Below are 20099 nucleotides of genomic sequence, written 5' to 3'. Positions count from 1 at the left end.
CATTGGTTTGGAGTGATATCTGAGAATCGAGATTCCTTTTTTTTTTTTTTAAATGTAAAGCCCTAGTCTGACTTGGTCCACATCTGGATTTCCTTCCCTCAAAAGATACCAGAGGTCAAAACACCACACAGCTGAGCCAAAGATCACAAGTATTTCAAAGGTTTATGGCACACAGGCATACATATGGCAAGAGAGTCTATGGGCAAGGGGGCTACAGGCAAAAGGGCCCTCCTGTGGGTGCAAGGAGACAAAAGAGGGCAGGTGCTGGGCATATATACATGGAACTACAGCATACCAGTGGGATTTCTGAATGATGCTGGCTGAGGACTAACTTCAGGTAGTCCATTCCAGTTGTGGGGAGGGAGATATCAAAAGGACAGGATAGGGTGTACTGCTCGGTCTTGCTGGGAGTAAGAGAAGTGAGTAAAAGCAGCAGCATCTGACATCCTTGTTGATGCTTAAAGGTGTGACAAAATATCATTCTGCTGGCCATGACTTCTCGTGCCCAACTCTTATTTCTCTACATAGCCAAGTAGAGAAATACCACGACTCTAAGAGTACTTCTCAAACTTTAATGTGCATATTCACCTGGGGATCTTGTTAAAATGCAGATTCTGCCTCAGTAGGTCTGAGCTGGGTCAGAGAGTCTGCGTTTAACAAGAAAAAAATGATGCTGCTGCTCCAGGGACCACTCTGGCCCCATTCCCCTCAACAGTCTCCCCTTGAGTTATAGGCCTCTCACAAATGAAAAGCCCACGGTGGCCTTTGACTTACACGTTCTGCGTCTCTTTCGAGGATCTGTGGGTACTGGCAAAACTGACAGTCCTGGGGATGGGGCACAGACAAGTGGAGAAATGCTGCAGGCTGCAAGGCTCCATCATCTTACTCCATATTATAGCTCCTCCAATATTGACTGCATGTCTTACGTATGGTCTGTCTCCCACTAGAATGTAAACTCAAAGAAAGGAGCACCATGTGTATCACACTCCCCATCATAGCCCTGGAGCCTTCTGGCACGGAGGAGGCACCCAAATTTGCTGATTCAAGGAGGGACTGGATGAGAGAATGGGGGTACCATGTGTCACGCTAGTGCTGGGTTACCCTAGTCTGTGCTACCAGTTCATTCCAGGCAAAGACAAGTGGGGCAATAACCTTAGTCTTGAATTCTGGCCAGTACTTAGGTAGGTCTGCCTGGCAAAGGGTACAAGATGATTAATTTCTGCACCTTCTCAATTCTATTTGTAATAACACAGGGGGTATACAGTGTCCAGCACAACAGGAGACAAAACAGAAGAGGTATAACTGGAGGGAGACCATTTTTTCCTCTTCAGTTTCCTTCAATTGCCATAATGAACTTGCCTGGCATAAGAGAACTTGAGAAAGAAAGGGAGGCAGCCTCTGGAAAGTACAACCTAAGCATAACCCTGAATCTAAACTCCACAGGATCCCCAAAGGACCATGATGAAATGGCAAAGGAGAAACTCTGAGCCTCAGGAAAGGTATTAATCCATCCTCAGAATTCAATCACTCATAAATGCCTCCTAGCAAAACTACTGAAGGTCTCACAAAATTAGAAAACTAACAAAATTAGAAGTGCAAGTACCTGAGGCAGCATATAAGCAAGTGTGGAACCAGTGAAACCCAGATTTCACTCACTAGCATGAGCCCGAAACGCCAGCACTGATTTGCAATGATTTTCAAATGGTAGGTTGCTACCCATTAGTGGACTGTGAAATCGTTATTAGTGGGTCAAAACCCACTGTTTTTGAAAATGGAAACAGAAGAAAGTAGAAAAGATGAAGGCAGAAAATGGAATAAATAAAATATGGTATCCTTTCTTGTGTTTCAATTAATTTATCTGTGGGTGGTGGGTCATAATTTAAAATGTATTATTGTAGGACACAATTAAAAACCCATCTACACCAAGGAGGGCCATATTTTACATAGCATCACACCTAAATAAGTCCTGTTCACAAATTAAGAGGGCACATTTATATTACAGGGATGGTATGGCATAGTAGCTCCAAGCATGGGTCTGGGGCCAAAGTGATTGCCTGGTGACTATGCGCAAATCACTTCTCTAAGCCTCAGTTACTCCAATCTTATAGGAGCAGGAATACTATCACCTCATGCTATAACAATTATATAAAATATATGTGGAGTTCTTGGCACAGAGCCTGGTATGACTAAGCGCTCGATAAAGTACCATTATCATCACTGCTTAAAGGTAGGTCTGATATGTTTTTTTCCATGATTTCAGTGGTAAAATACTAAGGAATGGGGGTTAAGGTAACTCATGCGAGCAAGACTGTGGCTCTAAATAAGTGAAAAATGAGGAACTCTTTTAATTCTGGGAGAATCTACTTGAAATAAAGAGCTCGCCACTGCAAAAGGGCACGACGGAAGAGTTACTAACTCTCAGAAATGCCACCAAGTTAAGACACGGCAAAGAAAGAGAGCACAGGTCAATAAAGGCACAAATTAAATTCTCTCACCAGGACACCTGAATCTTGCTCTTCTTTTCAACTGCCACCAGGAGTTCTGACCCTGGCCCACAAAGGTACGAAGGACCTTAAGCTCGCCCTGTTGCCCAGTCTTATTCAAACGGTGAGGAACTGCAAGCTGCGTTCTTAAGAACCAGTTATTAATTAGAAGCCCTGAAAAGCTGGACAGTGCTCGTAATTATTAAATCCAGTATCAAAAAGGTAGGTGGATAATTACTATATTCGCTTCTCCAACCGGTCTTGATGAAACATGCTGACGTTATTCTTGACACAAGTGTTACCACTGGTAAAGCACTCAATTCGCTGGCATCTCATCAATGGTACACTTGAAACTCCTATTGCTTGCTGTTAAACTAACAGTTTCTATTAGGCTAAACACAGTTTGGTAGCCATTGTCAAGAAAATTGGAGTTGCTCAGGCATGGCGGCAGTTACTGATGTTATTTGTTTGGAAGCCTTGTGATTTAGTGAATCACTAGCGATTGTTAAGCAAGTAATTAAACTATAAGCCAAGACCTGTGATTTTCAGTCTTTTCAAAGCAATAATCATCGAAATTCCAAGTACCATTTAACTGATTCCCTTCTAAACATGCTGGCAACGTTTATGTTGTCATTCATCAGTTGTATAGTTTATAAAAACTAGATTGTGGCCTTTATAGAAATCATGTGCTGCTCAACTACTCTGCTAAATAGGAGATGTTTAAAGGAAAAATTCACAAAAATTATTTAATGAGAAGTGGACACAAAGACTTTTGGATTTGTTCACGAATACGGCTATCTCAGGTTTAATAATAATTCAAAAGTCCTATTTTTAGGACTGAAATACTAAAATAACCAGACTATTGTTCTTATAACCTTTTCCAAATATAAGAATGCATTATATAAATTTCACAATTTCTCTAAGTGCCTTTAAAATTACAAGCAATTTAGTCTATGATTCATGTACCATACCAACTGCATGCAATTTTTTTTTTTTTACTTCGCATCTCAATTATATCTTAATATTATGGGGGCTGAAATGCATTAAATAAATCATATTTCACAGACTCCTGGTAAAGTAATAATACTTACATGCATTTGAGAAGAAATTGGCCTGCATTATAAATGTATTCATAATGTCATTACCTGCCTTTCCACGCTAACTGAAATATTAGGCGGTGGTGCCTACCGACTTCAAGCCACTGATGAAAGCTTTTAGTAAGTCTTATACTTATTCTGGGGCTGGCAATCAGCTCCGTGAGCTAATAGAATATAAGCCAATGTTTACCAACAGCAGTTTATCCAAAATATAAACGAGCTCTTATAATTAGTGAAACACCATTAGTCTTTAAGATTTAATCTGGTGGCTAGTATTTCTTCACTGTGCTACATAAACAGACTGGCTGATCTTTCATCTGTCAAAGGGCATTGCCTTTTCGAAGTACCTTATTATTGTCAAGTGTTTTACTTACACAGTATACTGCCATTAAGGAAATTAATTCCTTAAAAATCTGTTACTTAAAAACAATATATCAGTGGTCTTATAAAATGACAGAAAAAAGAATTCCTAGCAAATACCTTCAACAAGTTAAGAAAATTCATAGCATTTTAGAGACCTGCCAACACAGTTCTCTCTTTCTAACTGTTAAATAGTAAATAATTGTCTTTGGTTTATATCCCGTTCTAAAAAACTTACAAGGCACTTTCATGTACATTATCTCCTATGATGTTTCCAATCATTCTGTGAAGTAGGTATCATGGCTATTAATTATTTCTACTTAACAGATGGAAATACTGAGGCTTGTGAGTGTTAAATGACTTGCCCAAGGACAAAAAGTTAATAATGGTAGGGATTCACACTCTTTCCCCCATGTGACATTGCACACTTGATACATCTATTTCCAGAGCCTAAGAAAACAATCTGAGTAACCCATCAAGACAAGACAGAAACACAGACTGTACACAACTTGAAAATGGGCTGTTCCACTTGGAATTTGGTTTGGGGAGATCAATGAATCTCCTCTGAAAGAGGAGCCGGAGCTGTGGACTGCACAGCCACCATTCCCATGAGGCATGGGGTGCAGTGAACATGAATGAGTGTGTGAGAGTTGGGGGCTGGGGAAAGCAGGAGGAAACCTGGTAACAGCAGGCTATCCCTGCACAGATCCCATTCTGGATCTCTCAAAAAAGAAAGGACTTGGGGCGCCTGGGTGGCTCAGTCATTTAAGCATCTGGCTTCAGCTCAGTTCACGATCTAGCGGTTCGTGAGTCTGAGCCTCGCATCAGGCTCTCTTGCTGTCAGCACAAAGCCTGCTTCAGATCCTCTGTCTCCCCCAACCCCGTCCCTCCCCTGCTCATGCATGCACGGTCTCACTCTCTCTCAAAAATAAACATTAAAAAAAGAAAGAAAGAAAGAGAGAGAGAGAGAGAGAGAGAAAGAAAGAAAGAAAGAAAGAAAGAAAGAAAGAAAGAAAGAAAGAAAGAAAGGATTTGCTAAGATGGTGGAGGGAATATAATAACAAAGCATACTAACCCTTAATGAGATGATTACTCACAAAAAGAAGAGGGCTTTGCACTGTTTCAAATACTGAGAACTGTCACTCACTCGCTTAAACATTAAAGAGTCTTTTGAACAAACAGGAAGGTTTGGAGAGGAGAAATGAATAGGGTATACTCAAGCATCAAAGTCAAGAGTCTGGGGGATTAAAAAAAAACAAAAAAAAAAACCCTTGAAGTCTTGTAATAAATTAAAAAACAAAACAAAACAAACCAAAAAAAAACAAAAAACAAAAAACAACAACAACCCTGAAAGATGTATTGGAACAAATGACTTTGTGGTATTCTCATTTATATTAATTATCATCATAATTTCTTCCACGGTTCAAATTGATTAATTCAAATTTCTTTTCCCAGGAGCCCATCAACTAATAAATAGTCCCTATGGACATATTCTCTTTTGAGGTAAACTATTAAGTAAACACACAGCTCCACAAATGTATCACATGGAAAATTACATCCTCTAAGGAGCTAGCTATCTAAAAGGTGTGAGTGATAGAAAGCAGAAACAGAATACATTTGTCACTCCCATTAGCATTATTAGTGCTAATGAGAAAGTACATGAACAAGAACATACACCTCTTAATTTGAATGTGTTACAAATAGAGAGTAGATTAGTCACAGCTACCCAGATTAAATTTTGGCACTTAATACTGAAATACTACAAGAGGCAATGCTTACAGTGGTTTTGCAGCAGAATTTCAGCTATTTAATTACAGTTTTCAAACCATTTAACACCTCTTGGCACACAGAAGCTAGATGTGTGTATGAATGTGTGTTATTCAGACAGTTCAAGATTTTAGGTATAACTCAATTATCTGGCATCCCTGGGAAATAAAGTGCTCCATTTAAGTGCATTTTCTATATAACTGAAGCTTCTATCTTCATGCATCCTAAATCCCTGATTAAATCTGTGGCCATCTGTAAAGGAAATCTTTCCTTGGAGTATTTCATTTCCCTGTCTCCTTACAGGCAATTGGACAGAAAGTAGTGAAGTGCTTCCAAGTTGTTTTGCTTTATGGATGAATCAAGGCCATCATTAGGAATATTCACCAGGGGCACGTGGGTGGTTCAGTCAGTTAAGGGTCTGACTTCAGCTCAGGTCGTGATCTAACAGTTCATGAGTTCCAGCCCTGCATCAGGCTCTGTGCTGACAGCTCAGAACCTGGACCTGCTTTGGATTCTGTGTCTCCCTCTCTCTTTGTCCCTTCTCGACTTGTGCTCTGTCTCTCTCTCTGCCTCTCAAAAATAAATAACGATAAAAAAAATTGAAGCACTGAAGCACTTTCATACAGTTCTTACTTTCTATATTGTGTCTTTTCCTTCAATATCAAGCAGTTAGCAGTCATTTCTCCCAGGATCACAGTGATGGCTTCCAATTTACAGATTCCATTATTCACTCCAGTCTTGGGATTTGTTGAATCTTCCATGGACTGGTGGAGCAAATAACCAAACATGTTAAGAAATATATTCAAGCCTTTCCATCTGGCAGAGCCATCAGCTCATAGGAAAGCCAAGATGGGCACCTACATGTACATCCAGAAGCTATGGAGGAAGAAGCCATCCAATGTAATGCATTTTCTTCTCAGAGTGCTCAGCTGCCAATACCACCGGCTCTCTGTGGTGCCTCCCACAGAGGCCCCCTGCCCAGCCTGGCCCAATAAAGAATGAAGACTGGGGTACAAGGCCAAGATTCATGTGCGATGTGGTGGCTGCAAACACTCAGTGCCTAAGGGTGCAACCTATGGCCAGTTTGTCCATCATGGTGTTAACCAGCTAAAGTTTCCCCAAAGCCTTCTATCTGTTGCAGAGGAGTAAGCTGGACACCACTGTGGGGTTCTGAGAGTCTTGAACTCTTACTGTGTTGAAGAAGATTCCATATGCAAATTCTTTGAGGTTATACTCATTGATCCATTCCATAAAGCTATCAGAAGAAATCCTGACAGCCAGTAGATCACCAAACCAGTCTATCAGCTCAGGGAGATGTGAGGGCTGACACCTGCAAGCCACAAAAGCCATGGCCTTGGAAAGAGTCACAAGTTCCACTAGACTATTGCTGGTTCTCGCCAAGTGGCATGGAGAAGAAGCAATACTCTCCAGCTCCGCCATTACCACTAATATAAGTAATGCTTGTAAAATTCTTACCTAAGAAACAATTTAGGTCCAAAAAAAAAAAAAAAAAAAAATACACACACACACACACACACACACACTCAATAGGCATCAATAGGGCTAGAAATGGGGGCATAAGGAAAAAAACATATGGTTTTATTATTCTTATTTATTATTCTTATAAATTCAATGAGCAAAGTATTTTGCATTTACCCTGTCAGTTTCCATTTTTAGAGAAGACAGCAGGGGAACTCTTAAGGACCCCAGACTCCACAGGTAAGATCCAGTTCAAACACAACCAGAGAAGCCAATTTCTCAATGACGAATATCCTCTCAAAATAATTTAAAGCTGATGCTTCCCAATCATAAAGGTGGGCCTTACTTTTAGGCGGGCCCATTTTCATCCATTCTTACATGATTCCATCTGCTAAAGGTATCATGCTCTGTGTGTTCAAACCAAAAAGATTATGATGGGGCAGCAATTCTTTGGATTCTTTCCTCAAATTTGTGACTATATCCAATATAAGAAGTGGCCAATGTCACTACTTACAACACCAGTTCTTACCTTTGTAGTCATCCTCGACGACAGTACTTAAAAGAAGGCACTAGATTCCTTACAACTTCATACGGTGGGAGTGGGGGTGGGGGACTAGCTGCAGTTACTGCTTAGGCATCCCTATCTATGCACCACTCCTGAGGCCATCCTCAGCTATGCTCCCTCTGCTAAGACTCCCTGCTGCTCAGCATAACCACACTTCAGCTCACATCAATGCCTTTCCTTGTCCTCTTCAAAACATCCCCTCTGAGACCATCAGCCACTCATTGGAACAGCTACTCCTAGACTGGGGTTCTTTCTACAGGTGCTCTGCTTGTCTACATAGATTTGTAACTGGTGATTCCATCTCTTCAACCACAGCCTCATTTTTCTCTTTTTATCCTCCTTAACAAACTCTCTCAAACCTTCCACCTTCACCAACCAATTGCCCACCTCCTAGGGACGCTGGGTTCTCCACATTGCTGGAGACACCAAAAATTAGGAATTCAATCCTGTTCCCCTTAATGGCATCATCTCCTCTGCTTTTCTGATTGCGTTTCTGGCAAACCGCTGGGATAGATGGATGGTCAGACAGGGCAGGGATCTAGTCAGGGAGCATGAGGTGTTTATGAAGACAGCAGGGCAATGTGGGAAAGCACTAACAACAGCACGTGGATTCCCATGTCCAACTGTGGAATCTCAATATAGATCTCCCAATCCTTGTTAACACTGCCAAACACAACTACGGGAATCGTTATCTACAGAAACGTAACAGGACTACAGTGACGAAAGGTTACAAAGCACATGTCTCATCTCTATGAACTTCCAGAACAAACCTCTGAAGTAACTATGGTCATTTGAAAGATGAGGAAACAGATTCAGGGACACCGGAGAGTGGCCGAAATCATTTATTTAATGAGAAGAGCTCGGGAGCAAGTCACCCTGAGTCATCTGACCTCCTCCAGTGTCACCCCCATAACAATTCTAGGCCTATATTTGTTGACAGGGACCATCCAGGAGGCATACACTTGTTTCTAATGAGGTCAAGAGATGCTTGGAGAAGGGAAGGCAGAAAGTCACACAAGGCAGAAGAGGGGAACACTATTACATTCATTAAAAAAATCCTTACAGTGACTTGTTTATCGTCCTTGATAAAGATGAGAACAAGTGTTGAAATAATTTATTTATGATGTATAACAGTTTAATGGAGTATAAAGTAGACTCTCTTTTTTACAGTTAGTGGGGTTCTTAATGTTGCCATATCCAGACTGAGCCTGTATCCTACTCATCCAGACTTTTGACAGAAGCATCAATTTTCTAAATTGTTCTCTAACAACTACAAGAAAGAAAATCACTCTCGGTGTTAATAATTGCAATTCTCTGAAGATACTAAAGAACCCACTATAATTTCACATCATTGAATCCTGTGGCTTTATACATCAGAAGAATTTTCAGACAGTTTCTCCTGTGTGCTTTTAATATTAAAAGAAGATATCTATATGAAATACATTGAAGAGCTAAAAATGATATGATGGGATCCAGACTAGTATTACAGACTTGAAAGTGCTGTACGACAACATCCATAAAACATGAAGAGAGCAAAACACATCACACAAATGTCCTCTGAAAAAGCAAACAAGTACTTCTCTTTGTTCATAATGACAACAGGAAGAGTTAGCTAAATGAAGTTCACAGGTGAACCTCAATAAATAACAAACTGATGTTATTTATTAATAACAAAACCCACATTACGTATGATGTCTACTGCCAGGCATCTGATTGGCTGCAAGGGTCACAAAACTTCCAGACATGCAAGAGTGATAAGCGGTTTAGCAGCAAATAGCGAGAAGAGACTCTAGCAAATAATAAGAGAAGAAAAGAGAAAGGATAAGGAATAAGCATGAATAGATTCTTAAAGAATAAACTACCAAATATCTAAAGTAATATTAGGAGCACAAAAATTTCTATTTGCATATACATTCCAAATACTACATGAAGGTATTTCAAGGCACAAAGAATAACCAAGGGTCTCAAGTATGAAAATACTTAATGAAAAGAGACTAATATTCATTGTGAAGAAGAGATGAATTGTACCAATAAAGAAACTTTAAAAAGTGGCCATGACTAGGGAATTGCCTTGATAAATTTTTTAAAGTGTAAATCTACAATAATTTAGATAATGTGATATTAGTTCAAGAATTGGCAAATATAGCAGACAAACAGAATTCAACACCAGAAACAGCCTTAATTCTACATTAGAACTTGGGTATGAAATAGCCAAGATATCTCTGAGGAGAATGGATACATTATTTATTTTAAAAACTGCTACTGGCAAAACTGTCTAGAAAAACTTCATACCATATGCCAAAATAAATACAAGAATGAATAAAAACTTCACTGTAAAAAACTCAGAACAAAGTGAAAAATAAAATAAAACTAATCAAATCTTACAGACGGACAAAACTTTCTAAGCATATACTCATTATAAAAAGTGATAGATTCGAGTTTCTAAAAATTGAAACAAATTTTTTTTAATGTTTATTATTTTGAGGGGGGGGGGAGCAGAGAGAGGGAGACCCAGAATCCAAAGCAGGCTCCAGGCTCTGAGCTGTCAGCACAGAGCTGGAAGCGGGGTTCAAACTCCCAAACTGTGAGATCATGACCTGAGCTGAATCAGACACTTAACCAACTGAGCCACCCAGGCACCCCATAAACATAAAAATATTTGTAAATCCTGTAAAAAAGGTTATGAACAGGCAATTCAAATTAGCAGTGTGTGTATAAAAACAAAAACATTCAAATATACCCTTTGACCCAACAAATTTGCTTCTAGAAATTTATCAAAAAAAAAACAGAAAATACATCATGGATATCTGCAAAGATTTAGCCCACGGGTACATTCTCTATCTTTGTTGATAAAATTTAATAAAACAGGAACAACATCCAAAAATAAGGAAATGGTCAAATATCCAAACTATACATCCACGAAAAGACTCCCACAGAAAAGTAATAATGTAGAAAAAATATGCACAACCTATTTCTGCATTAAAAAAGATTTTAAAATAGTAATACAATATGAGCCCTAACCTGTACCCTCCTGCCCCACATGCACACTCCCCAAAAGTTTGTGTATGTATGCATATGTATGTCTACATATATAATGGCAAAAAACAGGAACCATACATAAAATATTAACAGTAGTTAGTCTTCAGGAGTGGTAGGGTATGGATATCTTGCTTTTTCAATATCATCGGTACAAATTTTTTACAATAAACATTTGGTTTTATTTTATGTTGATGCAATCATCTATATATTACATTTGTCTTCCAAAATGGAAGCCTACTCTAAACGTTCTTTTGTTGAACTCACTCCTTATCAAGACAGAGAATTTCTTCATTAACTTTTTAGACAGTTCCTGTAACTTAATTCTCTTAGCTTACGAAAATTTGTCAGTTGATTTCCTTGGTTTTCTAGGTACAAAGCCTGCAAATAAGGGACATTTTACTTCTATGTTTTCTCTTCTATTTTTTGCTCTTACCTAACAGTACTGGTTAGTACTTCCAGAACAAAATAAATAATGGACATCCTATGCTGCTCCTGACTTTAATGGGAATGCTTCTTTTAAGTCACCATTAGGAATCACAATGGCATCTTGGATTTTAGGGGTTTCTTTCAAAATCAATTTTTAAAAAGGCTCATCTTAAGAGCATACACTGTTGCCTCAAACTAAAAGGAATTAATTAAATATGCACAATAATGTAAAATTAACCTGAAATAACACTTTTCAAATAAGGCATGGTATTCCAGAACTCTATATTTTGTGTCAAAGGAATATAACACAGTAGATTAAATTTCTTCAATACTGTGTGTATATTAACACATCTGTCTCTACACAAACGCAAACACACACACACACACACACACACACACACACACACACACCCCAAAGGGGTTGTCAAGCCCCTAAATGAATTCCTGTATTTTACTGAAAGTTAAAATAATACACGTTAGTAAATGACCTCAAACTTCTTTTCTTTAAAAGTGATGTAAATGAAGAAAAGGGAAGAGGCCGAAAGAAAACATGCAAGAGCAAGCTGGACACATACTGTTAACATGAAGAGTAAGTAATCATTCGTCTAACACTCAAAGATGTAAATTCAAGCTGCATTAATAAAACTTGTTTTAAAAGAACTTTTAAAAAGAAAAATTAAGCTGTTTAGATAACTACTGAAGATGCACTAAAATGCAGACCACTGACACTAGGCACACAAAAAGTGCTCACAATATCTTCTGAATTAAATTTGAAACCACAATCTATACCAGTCAGCAACTATACTAATAAGCACAGGAGATTCTATGATGCATAATCTTCAGAGGGCAGACTTACAAAGGTCACATAAACATTTTTATGGAAAATGATAAACAGAACCATCTGTATACACCCACCATCCAAAGAGCCACCAGGAATTATAAAATGGGTAAAAACAGGTATTACATCCAACACTGATAAGTTATACTGATGATTACTATATTTGGTCTTGATAAGATATGTTCAGTTACCCATAGAATAATTTGACTCAAAACTTTGGTTGGCCTTTTTTGGGGAAAGAAAACAATGAGAAATTCAAGAGTATCTCAATATTTTTGGAACGTACCTGATTTGCTGAAAATCAGCACCAAAGAGGGCCTGGAACAGGGTAGCCACTCATTAAATTTTTTTTTGGAATAAAAATCAGCCCATTTTAGAGCCTTATGATTGGAACATCACTTAAAACTCTTCTTGTGACCTTGGTCAGTTTGGCTGAGAGGCTGAGTTCATACTGGACTTTCATGTCATTTAAGGCTTCACTCTGTTGGAAATGCCAAAGGCTAAATTTATTCCAACAGGTCAGAATTAACTCCAAGAATTTCATGACTGATTCCATATTCTAATTTTATAAATATACAGGCAGAGTAAAAATTTGTATATATCAAGCTAAGGTCTAAAGTGAGAGGATTCTGGGGTGCCTGGGTGACTCAGTCAGTTGAGCATCTGACTTTGGCTCAGGTCATGATCTAACTGCTCAGGAGTTCAAGCCCCACGTCAGTCTCTGTGCTGACAGCTCAGAGTCTGGAGCCTGCTTCGGATTCTGTGTCTCCCTCTCTCTCTGCCCCTCCCCTGCTGGCACTCTGTCTCTCTTTCTGTCTCTGTCTCTCTCAAAAATAAATAACCATTAGGGGCGCCTGGGTGGCGCAGTCGGTTAAGCGTCCGACTTCAGCCAGGTCACGATCTCGCGCTCCGTGAGTTCGAGCCCCGCATCAGGCTCTGGGCTGATGGCTCAGAGCCTGGAGCCTGTTTCCGATTCTGTGTCTCCCTCTCTCTCTGCCCCTCCGCCGTTCATGCTCTGTCTCTCTCTGTCCCAAAAATAAATAAACGTTGAAAAAAAATAAATAAATAATAAATAAATAAATAAATAAATAAATAACAATTTAAAAATTTTTTTAATAAATAAAAGTGATAGGATTCTATTTCAGTGCAAACTTATCTCTCTTATTAGTGTGCTTACAGCCTGATACATATATTTTATTGTATAAATGGATGAGTGAATAAATGAACAAATTAACATTATAATCTGTTTAGATAATGTCTTTAATGAGAAGAAATGTCTGAATTGTATGTTCTTTTGTTTTTTAATGTTCAAATCCACAATAACCTTTATACCACCGTCTTAAAACTTTTACCAAGCTACGTTTTATCAGTTGTCTATTCTACAAAAGAATGTACATGAATCAGCATTCTTTTTGCTAAACAAGAACCACTTTTACCCATTCTTGAGACATGAGCTACTGAGTATTTATAAGATAGACCACTCTATTAAAATACTAGAAAATCTAATGAACACTGTTGCTTTTTACATGAAATTAATGTTTTAAAACAAGCTGACAAAAAAATAACTTAATAAAATAACTTTCTTACTTCACTACTATTAGTGCTTTAAATTTATTATGTAGTATCATAGTTGAAGGCATAATTTTATTAATCAAAAGTTAAATGAAACAAACCGTGTAGCACAAATAACCAGAAACAAAGGGTACGTTATCTCAATATCTAAGCACGCCTATTTGGCTTTTGTACTAATTTATTTTCCTTCCTGCTTCCTTACCAAAGCAAATTCAATAGTATTTTCGCTTTATTTTTAAACTTTACACAAGAAGTTCAGGGAAAGAAAAGAAAAACAAACGAAAAATCTCTGATGGCATTAAGAATGCAAAATAGTTTTGGGCGCCTGGGTGGCTCAGTCAGTTGAGCATCTAAACTTCAGCTCAGGTCATGAGGAGTTCGAGCCCCATGTTAGTCTCTGTGCTTACAGCTCAGAGCCTGGAGCCTGCTTCAGATTCTGTGTCTCCCTCTCTCTCTGCCCCTCCCCCACTCGCACTCTGAGTCCCTCAAAAATAAAAATAAATATTAAAAAAATTTTAAACGAATGCAAAAGTTTCTAAAATTAGAGCCTTAAAAACTTGAGATATCAAGTTCAAAAGAAATAGGGAAATGAGAACCATAGTTTTAAGTTTAAATAAAGCCCATTAAGTTTTACATTTAATAGATATAGAAAGACTCAAATGTTTAGTATAACTGCTGAGCACTTCAATTTATTTTTGAAACTTGTATTTTCCAAGCAAAGTAAATTGATAGTGCACTAAGTATATCATTTATTTGACAGTGTTAAAATAATATCATTGCATTTGATAATATGGAACTTACATGATGATTATGTTTAAGATAAGCACAAAAACCTGACGGCCAATTTTCAAATGTTAAACTGTAAAAGAAAAAAATCTATCAGGTACCCAATTTACATAATTAAACATTGAGTAAAGTTTGATTTCTTCTGGTGTGTGTCAGTTTAATTACTATATTTCAAATATGACATACAGATTATCAGTAAAAACTCCAAAAGGACTATCATAAAATAAAACTGTGACAGTGATCCCCCAAACAGTCACAAAACACAGCCCTTAGGAAAAAGACATAGGGGCAAATCCAAAGGTAAGAGGATAAATAAATACACAAATTTTGTAATGTCATTATCAAATAATAAAACTAATATTTTAAACAAACATACACATCAGGCTGAGAGATCCTATTTTGGAACTTCCTTCCTAGCCTTCCAAAAACTCAAGAAAATTGGTCTAATTACTTTACAGTTACTCCTTGTATCGAATTGAAAATATTATTACAGTTCTATCACCCAATAGCCTTGATTCTAAATGACTTCAGCCCGTTCCCAAAATATCAAATCTATTCTCAGCTGATGAAGATTTATCACTTTGGAGGATATTCAAAGGATGTGCTTTTAAAGGCAATTCTTGGAAGAAGGGAAAAAAAGGAAGAAAAGAAAGAAGGTGGCGGGGCAGGGCAGGGGAGGATGGGGCAAGACTTTGAGCAGGGCAGTTCTAACAGAATCAATACAACAGCTTCAGGGAGGCTCTGTAGAAGGAAGAACACTTACTGTGTGATTTCAGTTTATTTTTAAACAATTCTCATTACATGCCAGTCATACTTCTACAGGCATGAATTGGTTGACAGTGGAGACTCTTCTGTATTTACATGACCAACAATGATACCAAATTCAAGAAGAAAAATTTTCTATGGGAAATCAGTCACTAACGTTCAAAACACATACGTCTACTCAACATAATGTATAAGTGGCTTTTTTACTTCAAGATTTTTTTCCTCCATTTCACAACTGACAATTGACTTTCTCACAGCTAAAACTTTAAAATGGCAAAACAAATTTTGAAGATATTTTCTGTAATTAAAAACGGCTGCTTAGATGCTGAGAGAGAATTTTTCAAGAATCATGTTGCTTTTCACTTTTCCCTTCAAAGACTCAAATGAAAGAGAAATGAGTTGAAATCAAGTGATTAGAATTCCATTTCGTCCATCACCCCTTTTCAAAATTTCTTTAAAGAATCTAAATTTTACTGACAACTTTTTATCACTATAATATCTAGGAAAATAATAGTATTTGGTGTTTTCAAAAGAATATATGTAATCAAAAAGTCAATGTGATTTATAATCGCAAAGGAGTTGTCAAGGAATGTTAAATACCTAAATACTTTTTAAATTGGCTTCACATCAGAAAGCTCAAGCAAGTATCAGTCTTGAAGACCTTGTAATTTTGGCAGACTGATAACTCCTCATAATATTCATCTCACCTTTATCGATAGTTGGGCCTCTGATGTTTAGCTCGGCTCATTATCATGGGGGATTGGCACATAGGGAGAGGGGGTATTTCCTAGCTTCCTTTGATGCTGGATGGGGACTAGTAAGTAAGTTCTGAGCAAAGTAGTATCTGTACCTTGCAGGACTCATCCTAGTCGAGAAGGGATATATCCCTACTTCCCCTCTGCCCCTGACACTGTCCCATTGTATGGAACGTGAAAATGTGCTTTCTTAGACCCTATGGATGAAGACTAACCATAAACATATACTAATATAAAATTTAAAATTGCAAGTTACATATTTTAGTGAGCCTATACTTATTTGCCTAAGTAGTGTAACAGTAATTGTTGCAGAATGTAAAAATGTATGTGATACCCTCCAGAAATGGATAATACCTTTTCCCAATTCAGTCAAATGGCTTTAAATTTTAAGTAGTCTCATTTAAAAAAAAAAAAATCTAGAACAATGTACAAATGACCTGAAAAAGTATCAATATTTCAAATAAATTTTTAAGAACTCTTATCTTAGAGTAATTCAAATAAGTCTTAAGACCTTTGAAAATCAAATTCTTTGATTCTGAAGGACCAAGAAAAGGATACAGAAACAACAGGGTCTCCCCAAAAAGGTGTAAGATTTCAGTATAGGTAAGACTACAAAAATCACCCCAGAGGAGGCAGAGAAGAATTAAAACAATATTCAATAAAAGGACTTAAAAGACAGATCCAACTCAGAAGCCCCAGCCCTTCCAATTGGCACCTGCACAAACATGGCCATATCTGAGTTCTTCCTGGAGGGTCTCAATTTTGCTTTGAGAAATAGGTAACAGGTGCCCAGTCTACTTCACAGTGCTGTTGTAGACATTAAGTATGGAAAAAACATTTTATAAATGGATCCAAAAAATGATCCTTTGCAAATATAAGGAACTATTATTCAAATAGCTATGTGTACATGCTAAAATACACACTGGCTTTCATTTTTAAAAAGTAAAGAAAGTCATTTGTTTAAAAAAAAAACACGTCACTGTAAATGCATTCATATTTAAAAATCTAATAAAGATCTCCTCTCACCTGCACTTGGCATTTCAGGAAAAAGATGGCTTAATTTGCTCCTCTGAAGATTTCCCCCTCACAACCAAATAAATAACAAGGCTAATACTTACCAGTATTATGTAAAAATGACATACAACCAACAAAACATTTCTCATCTTATAAGATGAGAAAAACATTGATTCCATGATTGATCATAAAACAGAATGTGAAAGACAACCAAAGGACCATTCAAACACAGATCAGAAAGCCTAGGGTGGCAGTAAGGGGACTAAGAAACCCCACAATTTTTTAAATTTTTTTTTTCAACGTTTATTTATTTTGGGGACAGAGAGAGACAGAGCATGAACGGGGGAGGAGCAGAGAGAGAGGGAGACACAGAATCGGAAACAGGCTCCAGGCTCTGAGCCATCAGCCCAGAGCCTGATGCAGGGCTCGAACTCACGGACCGCGAGATCGTGACCTGGCTGAAGTCGGACGCTTAACCGACTGCGCCACCCAGGCGCCCCACCCCACAATTTTTTAAGTTTAGATTTTTATTTAAAAATTTGTTTTGTTAATTATTTTCCAATGTCTGAAAAAATAATTCCCAGATAGTACATTAAATGCTGTCAATTGTGTTACACTGTATAATATGTTGCTATGTGGTTTCTCCATTTTATCAAAATTACATTTGAGAGAATGAAAACCATTTGTCTACATTTAAAATTCCTCATCTCTACAACTCAATATTTTTCCTTGATGCATTCTAAATGCCCTAGTAGAAATTATTTTGAAAAGAAACCATTAAAGGTATGCTAATGACTCTGAATTGTGACAGATGCTGTGGAAACAGGCCTGTTGGCTGAGGCACAGCACCATTAACTATCTATCATAAAGTACTCTGGACTTGCTCATTTATTACTGCTGCGTTGCTCAAGGGGGGAGAAAAACAGCAAGAGTTTCTCTTTCTGAGGCAAAAATCATAAGCCGCTCACTTATTCTAATGTCATGATCCCCACTGTTTGTCTGCATGATAATTAGGAAAATCAGAAGTAATGAAATATTGCTTTAACAACGTGATTGGAATTAAACCATTAAAAAGGCCAAGGAGAAAGTTCCATGTACTTACTAACTGGTGAGTCTCCAACACTAGACACCCACTGCAGGCAAAACATATCCTATTTCCTAGGAGTAAATCAAGGTGTGGAATTGCAAGCCTCACAGGGAGGTGCGGGGGCGGGGGGAGAAGAGAAGAATTAAGGAGGAGGAGTGGAAACAACACATCGTTATTCGGAGAACCTTCTGTTACAACCTGTTAAGAATATTTGTTGATCACCCATTTTGAGAAGAAACACTGACCCAGCCACTGTGGGAATCAAGAAGTAGACCAGTGCGTTTTTACAAAGTGAATGCATGCATGTTAGCTCACTGGGTCCTACCAAGAATGCTATAAAGAAAATACCATGCTGCTTTTGGAAGAGAGGAAACTGAAGCGCAGCTACAAGCGAGGGGACTGACTCAGTATATCTCAGGCTCATTAGCTGAAGCGCCCAGAGGTCAGGTCTTCTGTCTTTAAGGCCAGTACTCTTTTCTCAAAGACCGAATACAAAAGAAGTGATGTGAAGCGGAGAAGGACGAGAGGTAGGAAGGGTGGGGATAGCTTCTTTAAATCTCTACAAAAATATGAAGACTATGACTACTGTATAACATGTTTCAGATAGCTATTACAGTCACATTACATGGAAGACGCTTGAAAACAGATATGGGCACCCAGGCCTTGGCGCACCCAACGAACAGCCTTGTTCAGCTTACACAAAAGGCTATCCGACCACAGGGCTGCCAGGTACCAACAAGAGGAGGAGAGGGCCTCGTTTCTCTCACCTCCATCAGTTGTTCACAATGAAGGTTGGACATAAAATCCTGTGTTTTAGACCTCGTGAAGATAAAAAGCTTCTGCACTGCCAAGGAAACAATCAACAAAACTAAAAGGCAACCAACGGAATGGGAAAAGATATTTGCAAATGACATATCGGACAAAGGGCTAGTACCCAAAATCTATAAAGAGCTCACCAAACTCCACACTCGAAAAACAAATAATCCAATGAAGAAACGGACAGAACACAGGAATAGACACTTCTCTAAAGAAGACATCCGGATGGCCAACAGGCACATGAAAAGATGCTCAACGTCGCTCCTCATCAGGGAAATACAAATCAAAACCACACTCAGGTACCACCTCACGCCAGTCAGAGTGGCTAAAATGAACAAATCAGGAGACTATAGATGCTGGCGAGGATGTGGAGAAACGGGAACCTGCTTGCACTGTTGGTGGGAATGCAAACTGGTGCAACTGCTCTGGAAAACAGTGTGGAGGTCCCTCAAAAAATTAAAAATAGATCTACCCTATGACCCAGGAATAGCACTGCTAGGAATGTACCCAAGGGATACAGGAGTACTGATGCATAGGGGCACTCGTACCCCGATGTTTACAGCAGCACTTTCAACAATAGCCAAATTATGGAAAGAGCCTAAATGTCTATGAACCGATGAATGGATAAAGAAATTGTGGTTTATATACACAATGGAGTACTACGTGGCAATGAGAAAGAATGAAATATGGCCTTTGGTAGCAATGTGGCTTGAGCTGGAGAGTGTTATGCTAAGTGAAATAAGTCATACAGAGAAAGACAGATACCATGTTTTCACTCTTATGTGGATCCTGAGAAACTTAACAGAAGACCATGGGGGAGGGGAAGGAAAAAAAAAGTTAGGGAGGGAGCCAAAACATAAGAGACTCTTAAAAAACTGAGAACAAACTGAGGGTTGATGGGGGGTTGGAGGGAGGGAAGGGTGGGTGATGGGTACTGAGGAGGGCACCTTTTGGGTTGAGCACTGGGTGTTGTATGGAAACCAATTTGACAATAAATCTCATATATTGAAAAAAAATTTTTAATAAATAAATAAATAAATACTGAGAACAAACTGAGGGTTGATGGGGGGTGGGAGGGAGGGGAGGGTGGGTGATGAGTATTGAGGAGGACACCTTTTGGGATGAGCACTGGGTGTTGTATGGAAACCAATTTGACAATAAATTTCATATTTAATTTCATATTTTAAAAATTTATTTTTTAAAAAAATAAAATAAAATAAAATAAAATAAAATAAAATAAAATAAAATAA

The 20099-nt window shown here is 38.1% G+C and overlaps 1 protein-coding gene and 1 pseudogene across 5 annotated transcripts in view; one reads left to right on the top strand and one right to left on the bottom strand.

Annotated features, from left to right (window-relative positions):
* Positions 1-20099, bottom strand: part of CHCHD3 (coiled-coil-helix-coiled-coil-helix domain containing 3) — a 286302-nt gene that overhangs the window by 137428 nt on the left and 128775 nt on the right. The window lies entirely within an intron of this gene.
* Positions 6522-7224, top strand: LOC121028316 (60S ribosomal protein L15-like; annotated as a pseudogene).

This window comes from Herpailurus yagouaroundi, unplaced genomic scaffold (genome assembly GCF_014898765.1).
Source record: "Herpailurus yagouaroundi ecotype Mexico unplaced genomic scaffold, PumYag 100, whole genome shotgun sequence".
In the NCBI taxonomy this organism is placed as follows: Eukaryota; Metazoa; Chordata; class Mammalia; order Carnivora; family Felidae; genus Herpailurus; species Herpailurus yagouaroundi.
This window is presented reverse-complemented; position numbering and strand designations above follow the sequence as displayed.